Source organism: Heloderma suspectum, chromosome 3 (genome assembly GCF_057233095.1).
Source record: "Heloderma suspectum isolate Gila_16-S chromosome 3, 16-S_ref, whole genome shotgun sequence".
Taxonomy (NCBI): Eukaryota; Metazoa; Chordata; class Lepidosauria; order Squamata; family Helodermatidae; genus Heloderma; species Heloderma suspectum.
In genome coordinates, this window is record NC_139460.1 from 277,744,147 (window position 1) to 277,771,381 (window position 27,235).

Here is a 27,235-nt window from a genome sequence, read left to right on the forward strand (position 1 = left end):
TGGGTGGTGGCAGCTACAGTGCTAGGCTGGTCTTCAGCCCAAGCAACCTTTTGTCCCTGCCTACGCTGCTGGTAGTTCGGGCAACCCCTTTTCTCCCTTCACAGTGAAGTATAGGAGAGCAACTCAACAGCAACTCAATAGGTTAAACCACTAAAAGCTTTCACTGCTGAAAATTCTGGATGATTTTGAAGAAATACCTTTTTCTGTATCTACCATGAGCACTACATTATGTTTCTGTGCCCCGCAACCTCAAATACACACATACTCTCCAGCTTTCGTAGCCTGCCAAAGATAGTTCAAACAAGGAGTGCTCATTTATCATAATTTCACTCACTGGGATAAGTTACCAGCACTGAAATGCTATCTCACAGTAATGGACAGTAACCACTAATTACTCTAAAATGAATGTGACAGAGACATTTCAACTGAAAATACATTGCCAAAGAAAAAAATATGTTGAGGGCATGACATTTGCTGAAATTTCATGAGAGATCTAGATAGGACAATTTAGCTATAGAACTATAACATCTACCTGCAATTTTCTAATCACTACATCTGGCATAAATGTTAGATCTTGACTACACTACCTACATTAGGAAGCCTACTGTGACATGTTGATTGTGACACACTGTGCAGATTCACACAACACACTAAGCTACCCTGTGTATAAGCCACCATGGGTTGGTTGTTTGCTTGCTAACCTGATAGACGATCGGGCACTCTGCAGCTTGCCATAGCTTGTTATCCCCCTCATTCCCCTTCACTCCTCCTGCTAGCTCTGGGATGTATCCCAGGTAACTTTGTGGCAGAACTCCTTGTTTCCTCAGCCGGGACCCTTTCTGCAATTGGTCCACTGGGTTTGCCAGCTCCCGAGGGAAATTCCCCCACCCCCACTGCGTCAGATCGCCAAATGGAATTAATTTTCAGAACCCTTATGAGTGCAGTAACACATCTGCAAACTTTTTAAAAACACATTTTCCAGGGATTTGCGCTCTTGCACACGTGTGCAAGACACCGCCTCTCTGATATTTAGCCTAGCATACTGATATCCCCTCTTGTCAATGTCCTAGTCAATTTCATCCACCTTTTGGCACTTTCCTTGCTAGCAAACACCTTTTTAAAAAAGCCTGTTTCACATTACACTGAAGTAAGAACACCTGTCCCCAAAACATCTTCTCTCCTCTAGAGTCATTGAAGGGAAATCCGGCTCTTTTTTCCTTGCTGGATTTCCCCAAGTGCCCCACCTTGGCTTGTGCACCAAGCCAGGGGCACTGTTCCCCAAATCCAGGAACTTTCACATTTTTTTTCCTGTAAGGAAGTCATTTACTCAGTTTTTGGCTGGAATTTGTGTCAATTGAGCCATAAATATGCCTAACTTGTGCAAATTGTGGCCAGAAATTGTGCAAAGTTGTGCAGGGAATGTGGCTCCTGCCTCCCAGAACTTGTCCATGTCAAGTTATAGCAAGGTTAAGGTCAACAAAGGAAAGAAACAGGAAATATTTGTGCTGGAGAAGGGATGTGAGAAAAACCTGTGTTCACAAGACTGGCTTCCAATGTGCAAACTAAGGTTGGCAACACATGACATCTGCATCAGAGTACTGAGAAGTATATTTTTCTTTCAAAGTCCACTCCAAAAAATATTATCTAAAATGACTGTTTGTTAGAAATGATAAAAGCTAAGTGACAAAAATATTTAATGACCTATAATTGAGATTTAGCATGTCTTTTTAAAATTGTATTTATATGTTGTGAACAAGCTCACACTTTACATTTTGCCAGCTCTGTCTCAATTAAAAAAAAAACAAACCTCTTACTCATAGCGTCTGCATGGCATTTCTTTCTGTTTCCTTATGCTTTGCAATGACTAAATATCTAGTGAGGATACCTGAGGGGCAGTTGCATTCTGCAAGCAGAGAGGGTTTGGTGGGAGCAGTGAGGTGGCCAAATGTATGGATGACACTAGGAAAGATGTTGGGATTGTGGTACATAGCTCAATGGAAATGTAGACCCATTGAGCTATGTACCAAGCTGTGGAAAAGGCAAATCCCATGCTTGACCAATACGATATTGTTAAGCTTCAAAAGGTGCAGAAAAGGATGACCAAAATGTTCAGAGGACTGGAGCACCTTCCCTATGAGGAAAGGCTGTTTTGGTTTATTAAACTAAACTTCTAGTGGCTGAGAAAATGCTCCCCAGCCCACTTCTTGCAGGGCAGAAGGCAATTTTGTCTCCACCCTTTAAAGCAGGAGTGGGCAATTTGTGACTCTCCAGATGTTTTGGCCTGCAACTCCCATCAACCCTAGCCAGCATAGCCAGTGGTGAGGGATGATGGGAGTTGTAAGCCAAAACATCTGGAGGGCCCTGAGTTGCCCCCTCCTGCTGTACCATCATGAGATCCAAAGCTCCCTGATTTCCCAACATGCCCTGGAAAGGCTGAACAATTATGCCAGCCTTGGAGCTAATGTACTTATTTGCCCCTCCCATTAATGTCAATGGGAGGAGGGGAAAATTAACAGGCCAGAAAGAGTGGGGAAGAATGGAAAATACACCCCATCTTCTGCCTTGGCTAGCAAGAGCTGGTAGGATTTAGGAAGTGGCAGATTCTCTGCCACAGAATCTTCCCCACCCACCACCTGCAGATTGTGGTACCCATGTTGTTTTATTCTCCCCACCATACCTTTGGAAATTAATCAGAATCTCTCCACTGACCTTTGACTGAACCTAAAGCATCATTAATGCTAATTGCCTATGGCAGTTAGAATTCAACTGAATATCTGATTATGAGAAATTATAGTCCCCAAAATAAAAATTGACTAGGTTTATGAGAATTCCCTAACTACCCTTACAAACTGATAAATGTAAATATTTCCTCTTCCTGCCCTCACCCTAGTTTTTCTACATGCAAAACCTGTTGGATTTTAATAACATGGTCCCCATTTACATTTATGTTACCTGTATCAGTACTTACTGCTAATTCAGTTGTTAGCCTCAATGAGCCTTTTTATCCTGACTTGTACCTTTTTGAGTGTTTTGCAACTCTTGCAGGTACATCTGAAAGCTCAAAAGGCGCTCCTGTCAGATACAATTGGGGCATTACAAAGATGGCACTTGAATAAAGATGCTATCTTTACATCCATTGAATACACAACATATTTTTTCTTTCAGCAGCAGAAGCAGTTCCGCTCTGTCCAAATGACCTCACTTAGCTAATACAGAAGGCAATGACATGCACACAAATTCCAATTATTGATTGAAAACCACAGAGTTACTCTCCTGGAGCTACAAATGCATGCATCATTATTATCTATAGCAGGGAAATATTAGACGCCAGCAACCAACAAGTGCTAAGTTAAAAATGACCAGCAACCTTATCCTCAATACTAATTCTTTGATTTCTAATGTTATGTTGCAGATATTGGCTTTTGAAAGAAGTTAACTGAGTTGGTGTTTCTTGTTTTTATAAAAAGAAGACGATAACAAACTTGGTGAGATTAAAATAAAAATAAACTACCAAGCAGCTGCTGATATGATGAGTTGGACTGACTTTGTTTGTTACCTTTGTGTGTTTTAGCATATGAAAACTGTAGCCCTCATTCCCACTCCTGCACAGACATTCTGTTTATAACTCATTAGGCACACTGCAAATTTCAAAAAGACAAATGAAGTGTTTTTAACAGAAATCCCTGGAAGAGAAGCTCTCATGTAACCCCAGCAGCATGACTACTGGGCAAGAAGGAATATCTCCATAATGTTTATCCTTCTACACAGTTCATTTCACACTGACCTCAACCTCTCTGTCATGTCAGAGGTTATTTGATTTTATAGGACCTTTGGTTTCCCTCATCATTTGCCTGAGAAGCAAGATGGAAACAAAAATGGCAAAAGCAGAGTCCCCACTCCAGCTGGTTGAAAAGGCAACGTATTAATTAAAGTTGCATGCATTCTCTGTATCTGCTTTCAACCTGGGAATCTCCTCCTTCCCTCTCTCCAGGCACCTCTGAATGCAAACACCCCATTTGTAAATCCACACCGAAGAAATGTCAGACCTCATGAAATCTTCAGAAAAGTACCCAACCTCTTTGGTGATTCTCTTACTATGCAGACCTGAGTACAGGAAGGAGTTCTGAACACTGGCTTGATCCTCCAGGCAGAAACTGAGTTCCTAAACACTGAAATGCAGAAGCCAATCCAGCCTGTACTATTTGTCCAAGTCATATCAATTATTTATGACGACTTCTGAAAAGCCTACATTTCAAAATACATCTTTTTAAACATAGGACAAAGGAGTTTCTTTAAATGAGCACTGGGATACTTTCACTCTTATCTGTTTTCTTGGAGTAATTGTATCCAGGGATGCAGTGGAGCCAGACATTGTCGGGATGCAGCACCAGCACTTTTTGATTAGCAGTGACAGTGCCGTCATCTGCCACCCCACTCAGAATTCCCTGTTCCCTCTGAGCTTAAGCTGCAATCTTCACAGGTGCTGAATTTTTCCTAGAACAATATATTGTTCCTTGTTGCACTGCAAAATATTTAGATGTGTCTTGGTCTTGAATGGACAATTAAGACCCACTAGCTTTACCAAACACCTGCTCCTGGCAGAGATGAAAACGAGAGCTGTGCACAAATGGCCTCATGAAATTCCCCACCTTACTTGTGGGCAGAGAAATCTGGGAGACAATTTCACTGAATTTCTCCAGAGGGAGCAGAAATTCTCAACCGTTTCTCCTAGGTAGGGCTCCCCATTGGCAGGGCTTGTAGCACAGCTTCTTTCTTTTTCGTAAGGGTTTGGGGAGGGGGGTTCACGCTGCAACAGCATCAACTGTCTTGGCAGGCTGACCCCCAGTGTGCATCCACTGCAATGCAGGTGGAGGCAGTGTTGTGTCCAGCTCCAGGGATGAGGTGGAGTTAGCGCTCTGCCAAAATCTGTCCTCCAATTTCCTGAAAGTTTTGTCCCCCCATGAAAGAGGCTCCCCTTGTTCTGCCTCATTCATGATGTTTTATAATGTATTTCTGTGGTGTTTTGGAGCTGACCTAATCACAGCTAGCCTCCCGGGCTGCCTGCACATCCTGATCTGAAAAAGCCTCATGGGAGGAATTACCTCATAGTGGCTTAAACTGGGCTTCAATTGAAGTGTAGGAAACTGAGGAGGCTACAGGCTGCCAGAGAGATAACTATACAATGAAAAATAGGATACTTGTGCTCACTCCTCAGCCACCTCCTAAGTAAGGTAAGCCCAAGAAACCCAAATGCAACCTATGAGAATTTCTCCAAAATTTCTTCATTAAATTTATTTTGGGGAGCAATTTCTCTTCTATCAAATTGAATGAGAATGGTAAAAAAAAAGAAAAAAGTGGGAGAAATTTTCAGCACAGCACTAATGAAAGCTGCTAAAATGTGTTTGTTGACATGGATCAACACAGCTGCCTGCATTTTTGGACTCTTCCTAGGGAGAGAGAGCTATGGGGACTATTATGATGAGCGCCTGCACCTCAACATTTATCACTGCACTACAGATTATATCTGACTCTGTACTAACATCCATTCTAGTTATTGTCCTTCTTTCTTGCCTTCCCACTATATGCATTCTTCCACTGCACCATTTTCACCTTTAATTCATTTCTGGGAAGGGCAATCTTGTATGTCCTCATGGCAAATAAGGGAATGGGGAGGAGACTGTGTGAGATAAAGACACTCCTAAGCCATTCCTGTTCAAGAGGATAAAAGCAATTGCTCAGAATCCCAGAGCCACCTGTACCACCCCTTTATCTCTCATCTCCTTGAGATGCTCAGAACTACCTGGATTTTTCAGCCATACACTCAATATATGACTGAATAACCACTGAGGGAGTGAAAAGCAAGAGCTGGAGCAGTATTTTAAGTGCTAGTCCCAGCAATAAACTACTGAACACTGTGGAGCTATCATGTATTTACTTAGTAAAGTATGGCTGAAAAATCCAGGTAGCCTGGAGCATTTAATCATCAATTAAAATTCACACACATACAGAGGTAGGTGGCGCTGGGATTGTGCAGCCTGCACAAATACACAGCATAATCCTGTACAAACCTGGCACATTTTTGGAGTATTTCATGGAGAAACTACTGAAAGGTTTTGCTTCTAGCAATATGAACAGCAGGCAAATGAAAGACAAAAGGACTCACTTGAAATCATTGTCAATGTGTCTTAGAATCATAGAATAGTAGGGCTGGAAGGGGCCTATAAAACCACTGAGTCCAGCCCCCTGCTCAGTGCAGGAATCCAAGTCACAGCATCCCTTACAGGTGGCTGTCCAGCCTTGTCTTGAGTGCCTGCAGTGTGGAAGAGCCCACTACCACCCTAGGTAATTGGTTCCATTGTCATATTGCTCTGACAGTCAGAATGTTTTTCCTGATGTTCAGCCAGAATCTGGCTTCCTATAACTTGAGCCCATTATTCCGTGTCCTGCACTCTGGGATGATCAAGAAGAGATCCTGACCTTCTTCTCTGTGACAACCTTTCAAGTACTTGAAGAGCGCTATCCTATCTCCCCTCAGTCTTCTCTTCTCAAGGCTAAACATGCCCAGTTCTTTCAGTCTCTCCTCATAGGGCTTTGTTTCCAGTCCCCTGATCATCTTTGTTGCCCTTCTCTGGACCCTCTCCAGCTTGTCTGCATCCTTCTGAGAGTGTGGTGCCCAGAACTGGACACAGTACTCCAGATGAGGCCTAACCAGTGCTGAGTAGTCTTAAACTGGATCATATCTTACACAGTGGTGGTGAGATTTGAACTTTTTAAAATTTTTGATGCCATCTGTGAATACTGTGCCGTTTAGATTCCCAAACAGCTGAAAAATGTTATTCAAGACTTCTTTTCCTTCTAACAGCAGGATAGCCTTTTTTGGTAGAAAGGTGGGATATAAATTTAATAAATAAATGTATTAAATTGCAAGCAATCTTATCCTTAAAAGAAAAAAAATGCCCTTTCTTCACTGTCCTCAAAAAGGTACCTACATTGAGGTTTTGATAAACTTCTACCCGTAAAAGCAGCCTAAAATTATTTTAAATAAATAAAATATATAAATCGCATTTATATAGATTATTTCATTTAAAATATTGTCCTACCTTTTCACAGTTTGAAATAGTTTACATTAAAAACTTCAATTAAAATAAGCTATAAAAATTAACAGACCAATAATAAAGAAACACACAGAACAACTGAAAGTTCCAGTAAAACATGAGTTTCAAAAAACAACTATCAGAAGCCTTCCAGAAAATAATGGTTTTACAGCAGTGCCAGAAGTCATCAAGCGAGGAATATCTCATCTGGGATATCATTCCAAAGCTTTGACAATTATAGAAAAGACCCTACTTCTGACAACAGGTGACCCAATTGTAGGGATGGGTGGATTCCCTATCTGCCAGTCCATAGGGAATCCGCCCGCAGGGGGGAGGCGATCCATTCCTCCCCCCAGAATCCTCTTTGGCCAGCTCTGCTCCATGGCAATTCCGCAGAGCTGCCGGCCAGCTCTGAAGCACCAGCGATATGGCCGCCATGCCGTATCGCTGGCTGAAGAGGACTTGACTGACTGTGGATGCAAATGGTGTCCAGGGCACCATTTGCGGCCGTAAAGGCCTTAGTTTAAGGTAAATGCAGCCATAAATGTCTTTTTAAGCTGTGCTTTTCATTCACGCGATAGGCTACACAAATAGACTCATTGGAGTCCGTGGCAGAATTCTCCACCATCCCTACCCAATGGTGCAGAACAAAGGCTTCCCTGCCCATAGACTGCAGGTAGCAATGGGCCTCATTTTGATGAAGATCCCAGGACATTCAAAGCTTTAAAACACAGATGTGGAACATGTAGCCCTCCAGATGTTGTTGGACTGCAACTCCTACCATTGCTCATCATTGGCTATGCTGGCTAGGGCTGATGACAGTCACAGTCCGAAAATATCTGGAGGACCATATGTTCCCCACTGTCAAAAAATCCATTTTCTTTTTCAGATTTAGCTGCCTATAAGGAATCTCCATTTCGTGAGGAAGGCCTGCATGTACTTGTTAAACCACCTGCATGCGTTATCACACATTCTAGTCTCCAGCCTGTCAAGGCCAGAGTGAACTCTCGCCAAATTAGACTGAACAATTTCAGCTGGGCAAGCTTTTCACCTTCTCCCCTCCCCTTCAGAAGGCTGAGGAAGTTATTCAGCCCACTAGTGATTGGCTAAGGAAGCTCATCTCTGGGGAAAATATTTAGCCAGCTAGTTATTGGCTAACGAGGTTCACTTCTGAATAAACTATTCAGCTCCCCAGAGATGGGCTAAGGAGGCTTACCTCTGAAAACATTATTCAGCCAGCTAGGGATTGGCTAAAGAGGCTCACATCACATTTGTCAAGGGCTGGGGAGTGTCTATAAAGCAAGGGGGGCTACTGTAGCCCTTTGTCTTCAGTTCCATCTTTGCCTTTGTTCTTGTCCTCATGCTTCACTTGCTTTAGGGGTTGTGATTCTCTGGATCCTAGATTGGGCCCTGCCCTATTGGCAGACCTGTACTTAGGTGTATTGCTCTCGGGTTCTGGTTCTGTCCGATCCCAGTCACCAATCAGATTCTTTGGATCACCAAGATGAAACAAGCCACTTGTGCAAAAAGATGACAGTTCATTGATAGAAAATGGATGCAAAATACACACACACACACACACACACACACAGAAAGTTCACACCTCCTCTCAGGTGACAAAACAGATCTTTGCCACACCCTGAACATCTATCTGAGTCTCTGTGGTTTTTCAGGACCACAGATTTCTCTAAGCAGGTAGCAGGCATATTCCTCTTTAGAATGAGACTAAAAGGCAGGCCAGCAAGCTCGATTGTATGAGCTTCTCTGTTAGATGCCTCCTTCTAGCTCATGAGCAATGCTTGCCCCCCTCCTCAAACCAACAGGCTAACACACACACATTTAGGAGAAGGGGGCCTCCCCCACTTGAAGCATCCAGCTTGGGAAACTAACTGCAAAGAGAGGCTTTAACATTTTATCTCCTGGGAGGGGGCTCCCAGCTCTTCTGTGAGAATCAAGGAAGCACATCTCTATCTCTTTAATAGGGCAAAGGCCTAACAGTATCCAAATGTTGACATACAAAGCTGTACTTGCTGGGAACCAAGTAAGGCCTAGTATAAAAGGCCTGTTTACTTCACCATAAAACTGCTGGTTCAGCTAAATTAAACAGGTCTACTACCAGCACCTAAGAACTCTGTGAAGTCCACGTTTTTGTTCATTGACCAACTCATTACATTAGGTAGCGTATAAGATAGACTGAGGTATTGCTTTGTTATTTTTTTGCCTGGAGCATTGTTCCAAAGGTTTCTCTGATTGTAATGTGGATATAGTATTATGAACTCTGTTCGATATATTATTATTATTATTATTATTATTATTAGTGTTTGTTGTACCTATATATTGATTTGTTCATTATTCTTGTGAACTTTCACCATAATTCGGAAAAGCAGCATACAAATAGACATTATGGTGAACATGAAAACTTACTGACAGTCCACACAGTTGCTGCGGACTTTGTTGAATACAATGATCTCCCCTTATCCCACAGACAGGGAGCAGCAGCATTCTGCACTAAATGAAGCTTCCAAGGTATCTTCAAGGACAGCCCCACAACAGAATCCATTGTAGTAGTCTATCCTCAAAGTTACTAAAACATCGATAAGCATGGCAAGATCCCTTTACCCCAGAAGGGGTGATGTATACATATGTAACCAATTGAATTGATAAAGGTTGCTTATGGCCATCTTCATATGCCAGAAGACTATTAACTAGACAACTTTTAATCAATGGACAACTTGAATAAACCCGTAATACAAAAACACATTTTGGGCTTTTAATTACATAGCAAAATTGGCCTTGAAGGCTCAAACTAATATCATTAGAAAACTACTTGAGATCAATTTAGTTATATATATTATGAATAAGTACAATGGAAGATGGAATTCCAAGTAGTGAATTGGTGTGTCAAGGAAAGAAAGTATTCAGTGTTTTTCTGTTTTGTTCTTTGTTATAAAGTGGTTGGTTTTTGCTTAAAGGATATTCTTGCCTGGCATTTCAAAACGTCAACCTAGGAAATGAAAAATTAAGGGAGGAGGAAGAAACCTAAGCCCTATTCAGGTGTTACTGCCTGAACCTGAGCTTTCTTCAGCGCTGAAAAGAATGGGGGAGCATCAATGCGTGCACTTGACTTTCCTCAAGTGTGTACCATGGTAATGGACAAAATAGATCCATGGATATTCATCTTATTACAGCATTCTTTCATACAAGGTGTTTATGTACTTGAGTACTATGCACGGCTACAGAATGCACGCACATCACCAGTGCAGGTGTTTGAGTGCCCTTGGGCAAGGCATCCTCAGTGGGCCACTTCCCCCCGTGAGTCAATCCTCCCACTGCCATTGTCAACACCTGCTCCTCCTTCTCTTTCTCATCATTGCTACCACTTGCTTGCTTGACAGGCAGAGGGGAAGTAGGTGGTGGCATCTACTGCTCCTCCTACCCAGCACCACTGTTATCTTGGCCAGAGCAAGAGGAAGGAGAACAAGCAAGTTGCAATGGTGTAGAGGGGGAGCGACTCCAGGGGGTTCTTGTCAGTGGGCCCAGCTGGAGTGTGGGCCCTCAGCAAGTGCCTGACCATGCCTACCCTTAATGACAGCCCTGCATATCACATCACTTTTGACAGAGGTGTACATGGTTACATATATGACAAATGTGGTTGGCTGTCAATATCCATGGATTTTATTCCTGTGTGCTGGTAAATGCTCTAATTTAGAGCAGGGGTATGTAATGTATGGCCCAATGGCTACATCCAACCTGAAAAGGCTATTTCCTTGTCTATATGGTGCTACTAAAGGCTAATTGCTCTGGGAGAGAGGGAAGCTTTCCTAAGGAAAAGGCCTCAACAACCAGCAAAGGTCCATAGCTGTACATTTCCAGTCCTAATTTAAAGCCACTACATGTGCAATATCTTACTTGCACATACCTTTCTTAAAATTCTTTACATCTAATATTTTCCGTGCCTCAAACTCTGTCCAAAAGTAATATTCACCTAGGGAAAACCAATCTGCTCATATATTTATGCAATGCAAACGCATACTTCACTATTGGAAAAATGTTTATGTGTGTGTGTGTGTGTGTGTGTGTGTGCATGCACGCGCGTGTGTGCGTGTATGTGTGTAGTTTTAGTACCATTTCAGCTGAAAAGCTATTAATCCTCAGTGTGTGATTAACCACCACTTGAATAAACTGCACTTTCGGTATCAGGCACTGAGCTTTTCTGAAAAACTAATGCTGAAGAACAAGTCATTCCATCTTCCCAGTTTCCACTTAGGGCTCCTTCTTGTTTCCCAAATGACCTGTATTAACCATGAACATACCCATTTTTTTGAATCCCTTTCCTCCTCCCCTACTAGGTTTTTCTCCTTTCTATACCAACATGCTGGCACCTGCTGTTCTCCTTTTTATTTCCTGGCTTCAGGGGGTGACAAGCAGCTTTCTGCAACTGTAAGAGGATATACAGCAAGTATCCCAAAGCAACTGTCTACAAATATTTCTAACTGCTGGGAAATGCAGAGATTAATTTGAAATTAATGGCAACTTTTCCCTTTGAAATTAATGGCAAATCACTTTTCCCTTAAGGAAAGGGAATTCCTGTTACTTTCCTGTCACTCGTGGGAGTGCATTTCAGACTACCTTATTAGCATATTGTGGAAGAATCTCTCTCATTCTGGTTTGCATGACACAAGGGTAGTTAATAAGCCATGGTGGTTTCTTAACCGCCCTGCACATACTGGTTTCATGCTGGCCCAATTTACATAATTACCCTCGTTGGGCACAGCTTTTTGTGTCATCCAAACCCGGTAAGGGTGGCTTGTCGGGGTGGTTAACCACCAACAACCATGACCTGTTGGAGGGTTGTGGGCTGGTTTGTTAATCACCCCAACAAGCCACCCTCGCTGAGTTTGGATGACACAAGAAGCCATGATGGGGGCACCCCAACCCACCATAGTTTAAGTAACCATGTCCATGGGAACCCAGTCCCTATATTCCTGCATACCTGATGCATGCTGTTTCTGCTGCTTTTCTTTTTCTCCCCGCAAAGCTCTTTCCTATGTCTCCCATCTATCTCATGAACATGGAAAGAGAAGCTTAATTGTTTACCTTCTCCAGCCTTGTGTTCTGTATGGAAGAGAAAGTCAGACCAAGGGTCTATCTAGTCCAGCATTCTGTTCACACAGTGGCCAACCAGCTGTTGACTGGTAACCCACAAGCAGGACACAAGTGCAAGAGCACCCTCCCACCCATGTTCCCCAGCAACTGGTGTAAATAGTCATACTGCCTCTAGTACTGGAGGTAGCACATAGCCATCAGGAGATAGCCCTTGATAGCCTTTTCCTCCAGGAATTTGTCCACGCCCCTTTTAAAGCCCTCCAAATTGGTAGCCATCACTACAGGTTGTGGTAGCTAATTCCATAGTTTAATAACCATGCACTGTGCAAAGCTGACCCTGCACCCTCCTCCAGGCAGGGAGCCCAAGTACTTTGCAAATACATTTTCTTCCCCCTGCTCAATTCAGAGTAAAGCCCTGCTAGGTTTCTTACCACAGTTAGAGGGGGGAATCAATTTAGTCCTTCACGCATAAAAACTGGAGTGGCAATCCCCAGTATTAACACAGCACAGAAAAATTCCGTGTATTAACAACTTTACTGCTGCTATCTAGCTAAGTGTAGGATGGAACTTGGAGACCATGGCAATTCAAGATGATGCACACTATGGGGGAACTATCTGCAAGATACAACAGGCCTCTTCACATAACATGACAGCTCAGTGTGGGCTACTTAACCAGCAGTGAGGCTGCAGTGTGTGCAGGACATGTGCAGCCGCCATTCTGAATATGCAACCCCTGCTCTGGGGTTGTCATGTCATGCAAACCTGGAGAGCGTGGGTTATGCGAGGGTTAAATAATCCATGGTTTGTTTTAGGGTTCTGCAAGGGTTGTTTAACCCTGCCAGGTTCACACAACACGACAACCTCCGAACGGGGGATATGCAACATGGCACCCACAGGCGAAGCGGCTCATCCCACGACGAGCCACAGTGTGTTCTCCAAAGCTTATACTGGGTGACACTCCAGAGAAGTTGGGAGTTGAGCAGGTTGCAGGAAAAGCGGGGAAAGGAAAAATACTGTTGTGTGAGCAGAATTCCATTCCCACTACATTGGATGTAGTGCTGCAATGCAGTGAGACGGGCAGTAGGGCCTTATTTCCTATTACTTGAAGATATAACATTATAGATGGAAATAATTTGCATGCTTTGAATGGACAGAAAGTCTTTGCTCGATATTTTGCTTCTTCTGGAAAATGCTAAAACTCCCTTATTTCACACACCCATCAATCATCCAAATTCATTTCAGGATCACCTGTTAAAACCTAACAGTCTTATAAAAAAAGCGCTTTCCTCCAGCCATTTCATTAGTAGCAGCTAGAAGATTAAAACAATAGATAAATTACAAATGGTTCTGAACTTGTATTAAGGCTGAAATGTCTGATTTACTATTTATAGACACACACATACCAACACTGGTCTTGTGGACTCAAGATTTTGTCAATGTAAATTCTCTTTTCAAAGAGAAGCCATCTTTAAGATAATCATTTTAAAGGCACACACAAGTTCCCAACCACTTTCTGAGTTCTGTTTTAAAAAAAATGATATTGCAATAGCATCTATGAATAGATAGCAATTTATAAAATCTTGCATAATTTATCTAAGAAAATCAAACACTACATTTCTGTCTGGACTGACTAAAAAGCCCAGGCTATCATAACAGACAAGGTTTAATAATAACTACAGGGTGTATAAAATAAAGAAAACAAAGTCTTCATTTTTCCATCACTTGATCCAAGGTAAAAATAGAACATGGTGAAATTAAATTAGGCCATGCTCTTTTGTCTGGTCTTAACTTTTAATACATTTCCCCAATGGTTCTAAATAGGACAGGAAGCCAATATTTTTGTCCTCCCCTCTAGGCCTTTTATAAGGCAGCATATTCTTTAACCATGGCTTAATTTAGTCTAACGTTGATTTTAAAGACTTTCCCCCATATATATATATATATATATATATATCCCCTTCATGGATCACTGCCTTGTTGGGGCGAAGGGGCTTGCGTAACTCACTGAAGCCATAAGCTATGCTGTGCAGGGCAACCCAAGACGGACAGGTCATGGTGGAGAGTTCTGACAAAATGTGGTCCACTGGAGAAAGAAATGGCAACCCACTCCAATATTCTTGCCAAGAAAACCCCATGGGACGTATCACAAGGCTAAAAGATATGATGCCAGAAGATGAGCCCCTCAGGTTGGAAGGTGTCCAATATGCTACTGGGGAAGAGCAGAGGGTATTTCCAAGTAGCACCAGAAAGAGTGAAGCGGCTGGGCCAAAGCCGAAAGGACACTCAGCTGTGGATGTGTCTGGTGGTGAAAAGAAAATCCGATGCTGTAAAGAACAATACTGTTTAGGAACCTGGAATGTCAGATCAATGAATCAAGGTAAGCTGGAGGTGGTCAAACATGAGATGGCGAGATTGAACATTGACATCTTGGGAATCAGCGAACTAAAATGGACAAGCATGGGCGAATTTAATTCAGGTGACCATTATATCTACTACTGTGGGCAAGAATCCCTTAGAAGAAATGGAGTAGCACTCATAGTCAACCAAAGGGTGGGAAAAGCAGTATTGGGGTACAATCTCCAAAACAATAGAATGATCTCAGTACGAATCCAAGGCAAACCTTTCAACATCACAGTAATTCAAGTCTATGCCCCAACCACTGATGCTGAAGAAGCTGAGGTTGATTGGTTCTATGAAGACCTACAACACCTTCTAGAACTAACACCAAAAAAAGATGTCCTCTTCATCATAGGGGATTGGAATGCTAAAGTAGAAAGTCAAGAAATCACTGGGATAACAGGCAAGCATGGCCTTGGTGTACAAAATGAAGCAGGACAAAGGCTAATAGAGTTTTGCCAAGAGAACATGCTGATCATAGCAAACACTCTTTTCAAACAGCACAAGAGGCGACTCTACACATGGACATCACCAGATGGTCAATATCGAAATCAGATTGATTATGTCCTTTGCAGCCAAAGATGGAGAAGCTCTATACAGTCAGTCAAAACAAGACCTGGAGCTGACTGTGGCTCAGATCATGAGCTGCTTCTTGCAAAATTTTGGCTTAAATTGAAGAACGTAGGGAAAACCACTAAACCATTCAGGTATGACCTAAATCATATCCCTTATGAATATACAGTGGAGGTGACGAATAGATTTAAGGGATTAGACCTGATAGACAGAGTGCCTGAGGAACTATGGACGGAGGTCTATAACATTGTTCAGGAGGCAGCAACGAAATCCATCCCAAAGAAAAAGAGATGCAAGAAAGCAAAGTGGCTGTCTGATGAGGCTTTACAAGTAGCTGAGGAAAGAAGGGAAGCGAAAAGCAAGGGAGAAGGGGGAAGATATATCCAACTGAATGCAGAGATACAGAGAATAGCAAGGAGAGACAAGAAGGCCTTCTTAAATGAACAATGCAAAGAAATCGAGGAAAACAACAGAATAGGAAAGACTAGAGATCTCTTCAAGGAAATCGGAGATAACAAGGGAATATTTTGTGCAAAGATGGGCATGATAAAGGACAAAGAAGGCAGGGACCTAACAGAAGCAGATGGGATTAAGAAGAGGTGGCAAGAATACACAGAAGAACTATACAGGAAAGATCTTAATGTCCCTGATAGCCATGATAGTGCAGTCACTGAACTTGAGCCGAACATCCTCGAGAGTGAAGTCAAGTGGGCCTTAGGAAGCATTACTAACAACAAAGCTAGCGGAGATGACCGTATTCCAGCTGAGCTATTTAATATCCTAAAAGATGATGCTGTTAAAGTGCTGCACTCAATATGCCAACACATTTGGAACACTCAACAGTGGTCACAAGACTGGAAAAGGTCAGTTTACATTCCAGTTCCAAAGAAGGGCAATGCTAAAGAGTGCTCAAACTACTGTACAATTGCGCTCATTTCACATACCAGCAAGGTTATGCCAAAATTCTACAAGCTAGGCTGCAGCAGTATGTGAACCGAGAACTACTGGAAATACAAGCTGGGTTTCGAAGAGGCAGAGGAACTAGAGATCAAATCGCCAACATTCGCTGGATCATGGAGAAAGCAAGAGAATTCCAGAAAAACGTCTATTTCTGCTTCATTGACTACGCTAAAGCCTTTGATTGTGTGGATCACAACAAACCATGGCAAATTCTTAAAGAGATGGGAGTACCAGACCACCTCACCTGTCTCCTGAGAAACCTGTACGAGGGTCAAGAAGCAACAGTAAGAACCGGACATGGAACAACCGATTGGTTCAAAATTGGGAAAGGAGTACGACAAGGCTGTATATTGTCACCCTGCTTATTTAATTTATATGCAGAGTACATCATGAGAAACGCTGGGTTGGATGAACCACAGGTCGGAATTAAGATTGCCGGGAGAATTATCAACAACCGCAGATACACAGACGATACCACCCTAATGGCAGAAAGCAAAGAGGATCTAAAGAGCCTCTTGTTGAGGGTGAAAGTGGAGACTGCAAAAGCTGGTTTGAAACTCAACATTAAAAAAACGAAGATCATGGCATCTGGCCCCATCACTTCCTGGCATATAGAAGGGGAAGAAATGGAAGCAGTGACAGATTTTATTTTCTTGGGCTCCAAGATCACCACAGACGGTGACTGTAGCCATGAAATTAAAAGACGCTTGCTCCTTGGGAGGAAAGCTATGGCAAACCTAGACAGCATAGTAAGAAGCAGAGGCATCACCTTGCTGACAAAGGTTCGTCTAATCAAAGCTATGGTTTTCCCAGTAGCAATGTATGGCTGTGAGAGCTGGACTATAAGGAAGGCTGAGCGCCGAAGAATTGATGCCTTCGAACTGTGGTGCTGGAGAAGACTCTTATGAGTTGCCTGGACTGCAAGGAGGTCAAATCAGTCCATCCTAAAGGAAATCAACCCTGAGTGCTCATTGAAAGGACAGATACTGAAGCTGAAGCTCAAATATTTTGGCCACCTAATGCGGAGAGAAAACTCCCTAGAAAAGACCCTGATGCTGGGAAAGATTGAAGGCAAAAGAAGAAGGGGACGGCAGAAGATGAGATGGCTAGATAGCATCACTGATGCAATGAATATGATTTTGAGCACACTCCGGGACAAAGTGGAGGACAGGAAGGCCTGGCATGCTATGGTCTATGGGGTCACGAAGAATCGGACGTGACTTAACGACTGAACAGCAACAACATATATATATAAATAAAATCAACAGGAGGCCAAGTATTTTTCAGGTCATTCTGAGAATTCTATATATAGAAATGGCTACTGGTCAATCGGAAGTCATTATCAGAGTTCTATGGACAGCAATACTTAATGTAGACAACATGAAAAGAGGTGTCTTGGCTCTGGAAATGTGTAAATCTACCATCAGCTTTTATCAGGGCTGCTTCAGACAGTGTTCAGGTTCAGACATAACATTAAACTATGGTTTGTTTAGCTTAATTTTGGCTTGGTTATACACCCAAACAAGCCCCAGCACATAATTATGGTTTGTTTGGGGCCAGCAAGCCACGATCTAAAACTATGGTTTGAAGTTGGCTTGTGAAACTCAGCTTGCTATTAAGTGTGGCTTGTTGCTACTTCTGAAGTTGGTATTTGGCTTAATCTTAGTTTGTTGCATCACTCCCCCGACCCCTCTGCCTGCCTGGCTACAGAGCCCTGAGGAAAATGAAAATATTCACTCAGCGAAGAGACTCTTCCTGGCATTTTCAAAGACTTCTCCATTGCTCCTCACTCTGCCTGGCAACAGGCTCCTTTTCCCATGCACCATAAGCTCTTTAGCCAGTCTGCCTATCTCTGCAGGAGTCTTGCAAGGGAGAATTAAATTAAAGGGAATGCAGCTGCTTTTGAGGGATATATGTTAAATGCACATGGTTGCACAGTTTGCCCTAAAAGCCTTTCCCAACGATCACCACCGCCACCCATTCTCTTTCCACTAAACTCTGTTTCTCCAACAATCCATTCCTTTTCTATCCTAAGGACCCATGTTTTTGCTAACAAAAAACAGAGCATGTTGTTCTGCTTGTTCTCTGGCAAGACTGGAAAGGATTACAAAGAGGAGGAATATGACTGGGATTTATTCATGGGCTTGCTGAGATTGGCTGAGGATCTCCAAGGAGGAAAGCATTTAAGTTCTCCACTTCCTTTCTGTAGGTGGCCAATAGTCAAAGCACTGGTGATGGCTTGCCAGCTGTTGCAAAGCATTTTGGTACAACAGCTGTGTATTCACAGAGGAGGGAGCAACAAGCCAACATTAGGCAAAACAAATCATTTTTTTGTTTGATCACCTGCATATGAGATCCCAGCTTCTTTGACAAACCATAGTTAGAGCAAACTATGGTCATCCGACCATAGTCAGGAAGAGCTGCTTGTCGAATCTACATTTGCATCAATGTGATGTGACCAATAACAGTACATAACCACACATGAAGCACAGGTTTGATCTCAAAGGGCAGGATCCAATTCTGCCTCCACACTTCCGTTCATTCTATTGCACCAGCAGGACCCACTGCTAGCACAGTGAGGAATTAGTGCTGCCTAAAGCAAGCCCAGAAATGAGTGGAAATGCTCATTTCCACATTGGGACAGATCAGCAGAACTTCCTTCTGCAAGTTCCTCTGATCCGCCTGATTCCAGAAACTAGCATTTCTGGCCGTTTCTGGTTGATTTAAAAACCATTAGCTGAGAATCTGTATCATTCTTAATATTTTAATTTTTGTGTGTTGAGATCAGAGATTTAAAAAATGGTGGTAGTGGTCTATGGCTAGAATGCAGCGGATGAAGCCAAATGCTTAGAATGCTTATTGTAAAGAAGATCCCAACCCATTTGCAACTTTGGCTAGATCTACTCTACTGCTTTATAGCAGTATTGAAATCCACTGATAACTGCTGGGGCACATTACACATTCAATGTACCGCTTTTGTAGTGTTACTTCCTGCTTTTAATTCTACATTATCCAATATACCACAACAAATGTCACTGTGTGTCCTACGAGGTATAAATGCCAAGAGGGATATAGCATTACTATGATGGAATCATAATGATATGATGTAAGGTGTAGATCTGGCCTTAATCTCTATAACCTGGTGAACAGCCTAACTATGTACTAAGGTGGTAGAGGTAGACATTGTTGTGGTCACCAGGAATAATTCCTATGCCTTTAAAGCAGAAATTCATTCTGTGCTATTTTTTTCTGACAAGGAGATGCAATTACAAGGAAAGCTTCATGTGTTGGATTTTTTACTTCTCATGTAGCATATCGTAGTCATAGGACCTAGGACTCATAGGAATAAGAATCTGGATGCAGAATGCACTTTGCAGATGTAGAGTTTAACATTCAGGTTCCTTCTAAGCACACAGCCATGAGCAGACTCTTATTCTTCCTTCTAGAATCCACCTTTGTCCTTCCAGTCTACTGTAAATCCTGCGATGGACCAAAGTGCGATTAATCCAAGAAATTCTGAACTACTGGCTTGGATCAGGGAAAAGATCTGTCACAAATATCACACAGCAGTGTGGCACTACAAAAAACAAAAAAACAAAAACCTGCTGGCAACCCTACCTAGTATAAAAGCTTCTGCATTGGTTTCCATTACCCATAGAGATGGGATTACTCTGTGTCTGCACTAGACTTCAGAAATCCCTGCCAAGGGAGACCCATCTCACCCCCTTTGATGGCCTTCGCTGCTGTGCAACGACATTTCTTTTCCAGCAGGCACTTGGCCTGCTGAGGTGTTAATTTTACTCTCCCTAGCATGCTATTTGAAATATTTCATCTACTGCCTCTTCTCTTTATTGTTGATTATTTTGTATATTAATATTGGCTTCAAAAAGTTCAGGTTCTTATTAGCCACTTTAGGCATTTCTTTGACTGGAAAGGAGGCACAAAAATACTATTGATAAATAAAAACAACAATATAAATTACTCTTAGCTCTAGGGTCTAGGGACCGCGGTGGCTTAGTGGTTAAGACGCTGAACTGCAGACTGGAAGGTCGGCAGGTCAGCAGTTCGAGACCCGAGTGCTGCGTGACGGAATGAGCTCCCGTCTTCAGTCCCAGCTCCTGCCAACCTAGCAGTTCGAAAGCAAGAAATTGCAAGTAGATAAATAGGTACCGCCTCGGCGGGAAAGGTAACAGCGTTCCGTGCACCTCGGTGTTCAGTCATGCCGGCCACATGACCACGGAAGCGTCTTCGGACAGCGCTGGCTCTTCGGCTTAGAAACGGGGATGAGCACCGCACCCTAGAGTCGGACACGACTGGTTGGGGACACCTTTACCTTTACCTAGGGGAAAAAGATACATCTGTGATTATTGGAGAGAAAGAGTGGTAGTTTGCTACCATGGAGAAATAAGGGGTGGAGTGAAAATTGGATGGTCAATTTTCTTTTCTTTTCCAAAACGGAAAAGCAGAGGCTGGAAGACAAAATTACTTGGGAGATGAAAATGAGAAACAGCAGAAAGAAGCCAGAGCTAAGGCGCAAAGCTAGTAGGGAATGAGTAAGAATAAAAAATGGGGAGATGGTTGCAAAATGTTAATACAATATATTGCCTTAATCAACAGAGGATTACAGAGGATTGAAATGAACCATTGCAATGGTAATTGCAACAGCCCATTAATGTCATAGCAGCTGAACTAGCTGATGCCTTTGAAATAGCAAATACTTTGTAATAATATGAGAAGTTATTTGTATCTGTAACGTCTAAATCACTGTCCTGCTGAAAAGTGACAATGACTTCATTCTTCCTGATCAAGAGTTCTGTTAATCTGAAAGCACACATGCTCCATATAAGATGGTTCAATAAAACACAGAAAACATATTCAGTACTTCCTTTTGAAGAGAACTACTATCACGTCTGTAGCCAGAAACGTTGTTGCGAAATAGCCTAAGACTACACTGAATGGGGCATTATAAGCCAATGTAAAAATCCTAAATAAACCTAAATCAACTAGTGGTCTAATGTGTTTAACTTCATATACTTTAATAAATAATTGTAAAGAAATAAATTAGGTGCCAAGTGCCTAAGTTATTGTCAGTACCACAGTGCTTTTGTGCCCACTGGGCAGAGAATTCAAAGGTGCTGAGCAATTGGGTAGAATGCAGTCTGCATGTTTTCTCCTTATATTTCTGTAAGAAAAAGGGGGAGAAACATAAAACAATTAAAGCAAAACATCCTGGGAAGGGTCTTCAAAATTCCTGAGGGGCTAGCTCCCTGCATCCGCCCTGTGCACCAGTGGTTAGGGCCCTGGCTGCTCTCAGCTTTCTTAGCCATCTGAGCACTTAATACCACAGTGTCTTCTTGTTGTTTTTTTAAATCCTTCATTGCTAGTATAGGTGAAATTATGGTTGCATGGCATAGGTGAAAACTAATTGCAATTGTATGTTATTCACTCACAACTGGCAGCTGCGTATATAACTCTGCTATCTTACCTGCTTTGGGCAGCCAGAGAACTGGAGGTGACGACATAGCTTCTAAGGGTGCAATCCTGTAAAGATAGACGGGCACCTCTGACCTCCTCTGAAGTTGGAGGCGACCACCTATCCAATGCAGGGCAGAAGCAGCACGGAGGAGAGGATTCCCTCCGTGCTGCAGCCGCCCTACACTTTGCCTTAGACGCACATTTTCACACGTGTAAGTGTGGCTTTGGGGAGGGGGTAGGAACGGGGCTGGAGACTACATAGAAAGCCATCTAAAACAGCTTCCATTGTCTCCTCCCATCCTCACCCCCAGGAATGCCCTGTTTTCACCTCTCCGTGCTCTGTGTTACGAGCACGGACGCGCTAGGGTGGGGGTGGGGCATGGTTTCCCAGCTACAAGCTCATAGTGCTGTCTATGAGCTTGGAGCTGGGAAACCGAAAAATTTAGATACGGTCTAGGGGACATAGGATTACTCTCCCAAAGTTATTAGGTTAATCATCCTAATTGGATGGCCTGACGCTTCATGAGAAATGAGCTAAAAACCAACTATCAGACAGTTGGTGTTTTCTAGCATAGTCTTTTAGCATTCCTTATGTATTGCCATGGATATATATTCTCCTCTGCAATCTGACTCAGAATATTTCACAGTTTAATGGCTTTATGTTTACAGTACATGAAACAAGTTGGAAAGAAAGCTACAACAAGTAAAGCAGCCTTCCCCAACTGGGTACCCTTCAGTTGTTTAGACTTCAACTCCCATCAGGCCCAGCCAGTATGGCCAATGGTCAGGAACGTTGGGAGCTGTGGTTCAAAACATCTTGAAGGTACCAGGTTGGGGAAAGCTGGAGGAAACAAAGAGGCCCAGTTCCATTTCTGACTTCCAGAGGTCTGCCAAGGTTCCACACTTAAGAACAGCCTACATTTCCTTATCACCTGGGAAAAAAATAGCACAAAGTCAATAGACATTTTGGTCTTTCAAAATAAGAAACTCAAAGCAAACAATCAGATGGTGGAGTTCAAACATAATGGGAAGCCATGGTGAATCACTAAGTGAACAAACCTACTCAAACTTTGGACACACACATTTCCCAGACTTCCCTTCTCCTCTTCCATGCAAAAGTGGAGATCAGATGCTTCACCTCTGATTTTAAGCTAACCACAGTTCCCCTTGTCATCTGAAATCATGGATCTGTGATTTGTTTAAACTATGGTTTGAGAACAAGCTAGAATCTGAGACCACAGCATGATCCATTTTGTTCCTACTAACTAGAGTTTGAATGAACCACTTCCCCAAGATCAGACATCAAAGGGAACTGTAGTTTATTTTAAACAGCAAGTGAAAGTTTCTGATCACCTCCTTTCAGATATGAAAGAGGAGGGGAGGGGAAGAGAGCATATGAGCCAAAGCCTCAAGCATGCTCATTCTTGTAATGGGAAACTATGTCTTTCCATTCTGTTTGAACAGGGCCAATACCTTCATTTCAGTTAATTAGTGGTTAAAATTCTGGTAGTAATCTTTTGAGTCAGAAGGACTCTTCTTAGATTGGATATCAAGAGGGAAAACCCCTGTTGCTATGCTAATTATGGTGTTTACTCAACTGATGTGAGGTCATCAGTTGAAGCAGATAGGTGAAGATAGTTTAGTATTTTTGTTGTTGTTAATACACTCATATCTGGTTTTTCAGCTTTTAAAAACAGAATTTACTACAATTTCCCAATTTCTCCTCCCAACGGAAAGAACTAGGCACAATGGGTAGGCTCTCTTGAACAGGCTCACTTGAACTGAATGGGCATGTTAACAAGCTAGCCACATTTTTTTTCTGCTGAAATTAACCATGACTGGAAACAAAGTTACCATGCTCTTCCACAGCTCCTGTTCTTTACGAGAAGGTTTACCAGAGGTCTGGGCCCAATGACTATGGATTCATTTATGAAAAGCAAACTATTTCTTAGCTGCATTAGCACATTTAGTGAACACATAGCCTTCTAACAAAATTTTATATGACAATCTAGCCCTGCATATTAGCATAATCCTATATGTGATCCCACAGTAGATAAAATGGCATATGCACAGCTTGTTACTTAGAAATGTTCAACAACTAATTCAGAGAAGCTATTTATGGCAACTCTGCATTCATCTTTTAAAGAACAATGCAAAGGCATATGAAGGACCTTGTGCAATTTGTCAAGGGCAACAGAGAATCTGAAACAGAGGGCAAAGTAATTTGGGGTGCTCATTTCAACCTTTTCTGATTCCTGCTGCTAGGATGTTCCTGGTGACCAAAGCCCACTGAAGTTTGCTTCCCCCACCCAACTCTGGCTATGTTTTATATAAAACTGCCATGTCACTAACCAGTATTTGGAAGCCACACAATCCTAACAGAATCTGTGATGTTAAGCAATTTCATCAAAATGATACTGTAATATTTGTTGTCTTTAACTTAGAACCAGCACAGTGCATCTCTGAGGGAAAGCCTCTATTTTGTCTACAGGATTTCCCAGATTCAATACCCAGTATCTTCAGCTAAAAGGATCTCAAGAGCATGGCTAGAAAGACCTTGGCCTGACACCTTAGAAAGCTTCCCCCACAAGTCAGTATAGACAATACTGGGCTAGATGGACCAATGGTATGGTAAGAAGTAGAGATGGATGAGCTCCCCTGCTCTGGCTCACATTGGACTGGCTTGGAAATGAGACAAGATATTTTCCCCCAAAATCAGGAAATAGCTTGGGTCATTTCCCAAACAATCAAAATTCACAGTTTTTCCCAGGTGTAGCCTTTGAATGCAGCTCCTATGAAAACCCAGTCTCGTTTCCTGCCAGACTATAGAGCAATTTCATACCCAGCAAAAATTGAGGCTGTGCCAGGCAGCTGGTTCACTGTCTGGTCTGGTGTAAATTGTCAACAGTACACAGCTTTCCCCTTAAAGCAGCAGCACTAACAAAGCACTGCAATAACAGAAGAAGACTAGTGAGGAGCAAAGGAGTAAGAGCAGCACGCTGTTGGCACCAGCAGGTCCCATGCTGATTGGCTGTTCTTGCAGTGTAGGCATCTTGGCTGGAAGCTATTAAAGTCTAAAAGCCTGTTACCTGCTAAATGAGTGGACACATCTATATGTTCCCCAGTTACCAGTTTCACTTCAGAGGGTCATTTTGCTAGTTTTAGGGAAATTATTGTTTGTTTTGATTACAATGTCCATTTCATAAAGGCTCGGTTATTTCTATTCAGTGACCAATAAGAATACTACAAAGTTAATGAGTGTGTAAGGTATTCTCCCAATGCTTTTCTCATTCAAAATAAGTTTTATAATCAACATATTAAAAATAAAGTTGCAGGAAGATCACTCAAAAAGCAATTTGCATACGAACACTCTGATTAATTAATCTGGAGGAACACAAATTGTGTATGCCACTAATTAACCTTTCCAGATTGGGCACCAGACATAAAATAAATTCCTCTGCATACATATTTCTACAATAAATGTATACATATTTCATTCTCATTTCTTTGGAACTACAGTATCCAGGATATACCAGAGTGAACAAACATTTCAAATTACACAGCATTAAGAATGGTATCCACTAACTTGATGAACCATATTTTCTAATACTGAAAGCTTGTTTCAGATTATTATCAGTTGATTGTGGGGCTGTTCACACAACATGCTAACTCACACTCAGTGGTTGAGCATGGGTTGTTTTGAACCATGGGTTGTTTGTTGAACTGTGGGTTAGCATGTTGTCTGAACGCAGCATGTTTTCTGCAGGTTGGGGTAGTGTGTTGTCTGACTGCAGCCAGGGTGGCTTGTTAGACATGTGGTGTGGCTTGTTAACCAACCTGAACAACCCAACAACCATAGGTTCTCAAGGTGGCTTATTCAAGAAAATAAGCCACACTGCACGGTTCACAAGCTACCCTGGCTGCATTCACACAACACGCTAATCCACAGTTCAACAAACAACCCATGGTTCAAAACAACCCACACTCAACCACTGAGTGCGGTTTAGCATGTTGTGTGAACAGCCCTTGTAACTCCTCAACTGTATCCTATATTCATTTAGATCAGTGGTGGGAAACCTTTTTTGCGGCCCTTACCACTGATGCCAAATTTGCTGTGACAACAGCAGAAAGGGGTGATTTTACTTTAAAGCAAGGTGTGTGGGGAGTGCACATCTTGAGTTCAAGCAAAATCATGCTTGCAAACCCTCTCAGGAGTGCAATTTTGCTTGAAAACAAGGTGCATGCTGCCTTCAAGCCTTGTTTTAAAGTAAAAAAAAATTCTCTTTTTGCTGCTGTGCCATGTCAACTCCCAGTTGTTTTGAGTATTTTAGATTATCAAGGATCATATCTGACGAGCACTCAAACTGAACAAAATAGATCTACGTTAATTAGTTGCTTTGAATTTCACTTGCTTTTATTGCAGGATACATGAGCCAATATTTAAGAAATTTGTACCCCGTTTTTCCCCTCCAAAAAAAGGAGTCCTCATAGGGTCTTACAAATTATAAAAACATAAAAATAATAATGGGTAAATAAGTTAAAACAGTTAAAAACAACAGCAGAGACAAAAATACAAAGAACCAAAACTAATAGTCAGTAAATGAAATTAAACAATAGAGACAAATGCTCTGAGAAAAGTCTCCAATTGCCAGTGGAACACAGATAAAGAGGGAGATGACGTAATCCCTTGGGGCAGGGATTTCCACATACAGCATACCACCACTGAGAAAGCCTTCTATCAGTTTGCCACCAGCTGTGCCTCTGAAGGCAACAGCACATGCAAGAGGCCAAAGGCAACAGCTGATCTTAAAGGACGGGCAAGTTCACATGGGAGGAGACAGTCCTTCAAATAACCAGGTGGCACAGAGTGATAGGCAGCAGTATTGCAGCCAAAACTCTCCCCACAACCTGAGTTCGATCCCAGGGAAGCCGGGTCTCGGGTAGCTGGCTCAGGTCAACTCAGCCTTCCATCCTTCCGAGGTCGGTAAAATGAGCACCCAGTTTGCTGGGGGAAAGGTAATCACACCTGGGGAAGGTAATGGCAAACCACCCCGCTATAGTCTGCCATGAAAATGCCAGTGCGAACAGGCGTCCCTCTAGGGGTCAGTAATGACCTGGTGCTTGCACAGGAAGAACCTTTCCTTTCCTTTTTCCACTCTGTTTAGGGCTTTAAAGGTAATAGCCAGCACCTTGAATTGTACTTGGAAATGAACTGGCAGCCAATATAGTTGAGACCTAAAAGGGTCACATGACAATAGATGGTCATTACAGATTGATTCACAGAATCCCAGCTGGTCATCCCATAAGGCCCATAATTGTGTCCTACTATGACAATGTGAATAATGTGCAACATGGCATAAAATGGCATATACGCACAGACACATGTTCACCTCATAAAGTACACAGCTAAAACTGGTCTGATTTTGTGTCCAGGTCTCTCCTACACTTTCTCAGAACAAAGAGCAAACTAGCTTCTTTCAGTCTGATCTAGCTAGACATATGTCTACTTTATAACAGGGAGGCAGTTTGCAGGAGCATTTTTTTAAAAAAAAAACCTTGAGTAACTATGGTAAAAAACAAATTATTTTTTAATTTTAAAATTGTATAGGCTGCCTTTAAGGGTATAAACT

The 27,235-nt window shown here is 42.3% G+C and overlaps 1 protein-coding gene across 1 annotated transcript in view; it reads right to left on the minus strand.

The window, feature by feature from the left end:
* Nucleotides 1-27,235, minus strand: part of SPSB4 (splA/ryanodine receptor domain and SOCS box containing 4) — a 302,205-nt gene that overhangs the window by 178,219 nt on the left and 96,751 nt on the right. The window contains exon 2 of the mRNA XM_084847091.1: nucleotides 20,301-20,469. The gene's annotated coding sequence lies outside the window, so the exon portion shown is untranslated. The remainder of the gene's footprint in view (nucleotides 1-20,300; nucleotides 20,470-27,235) is intronic.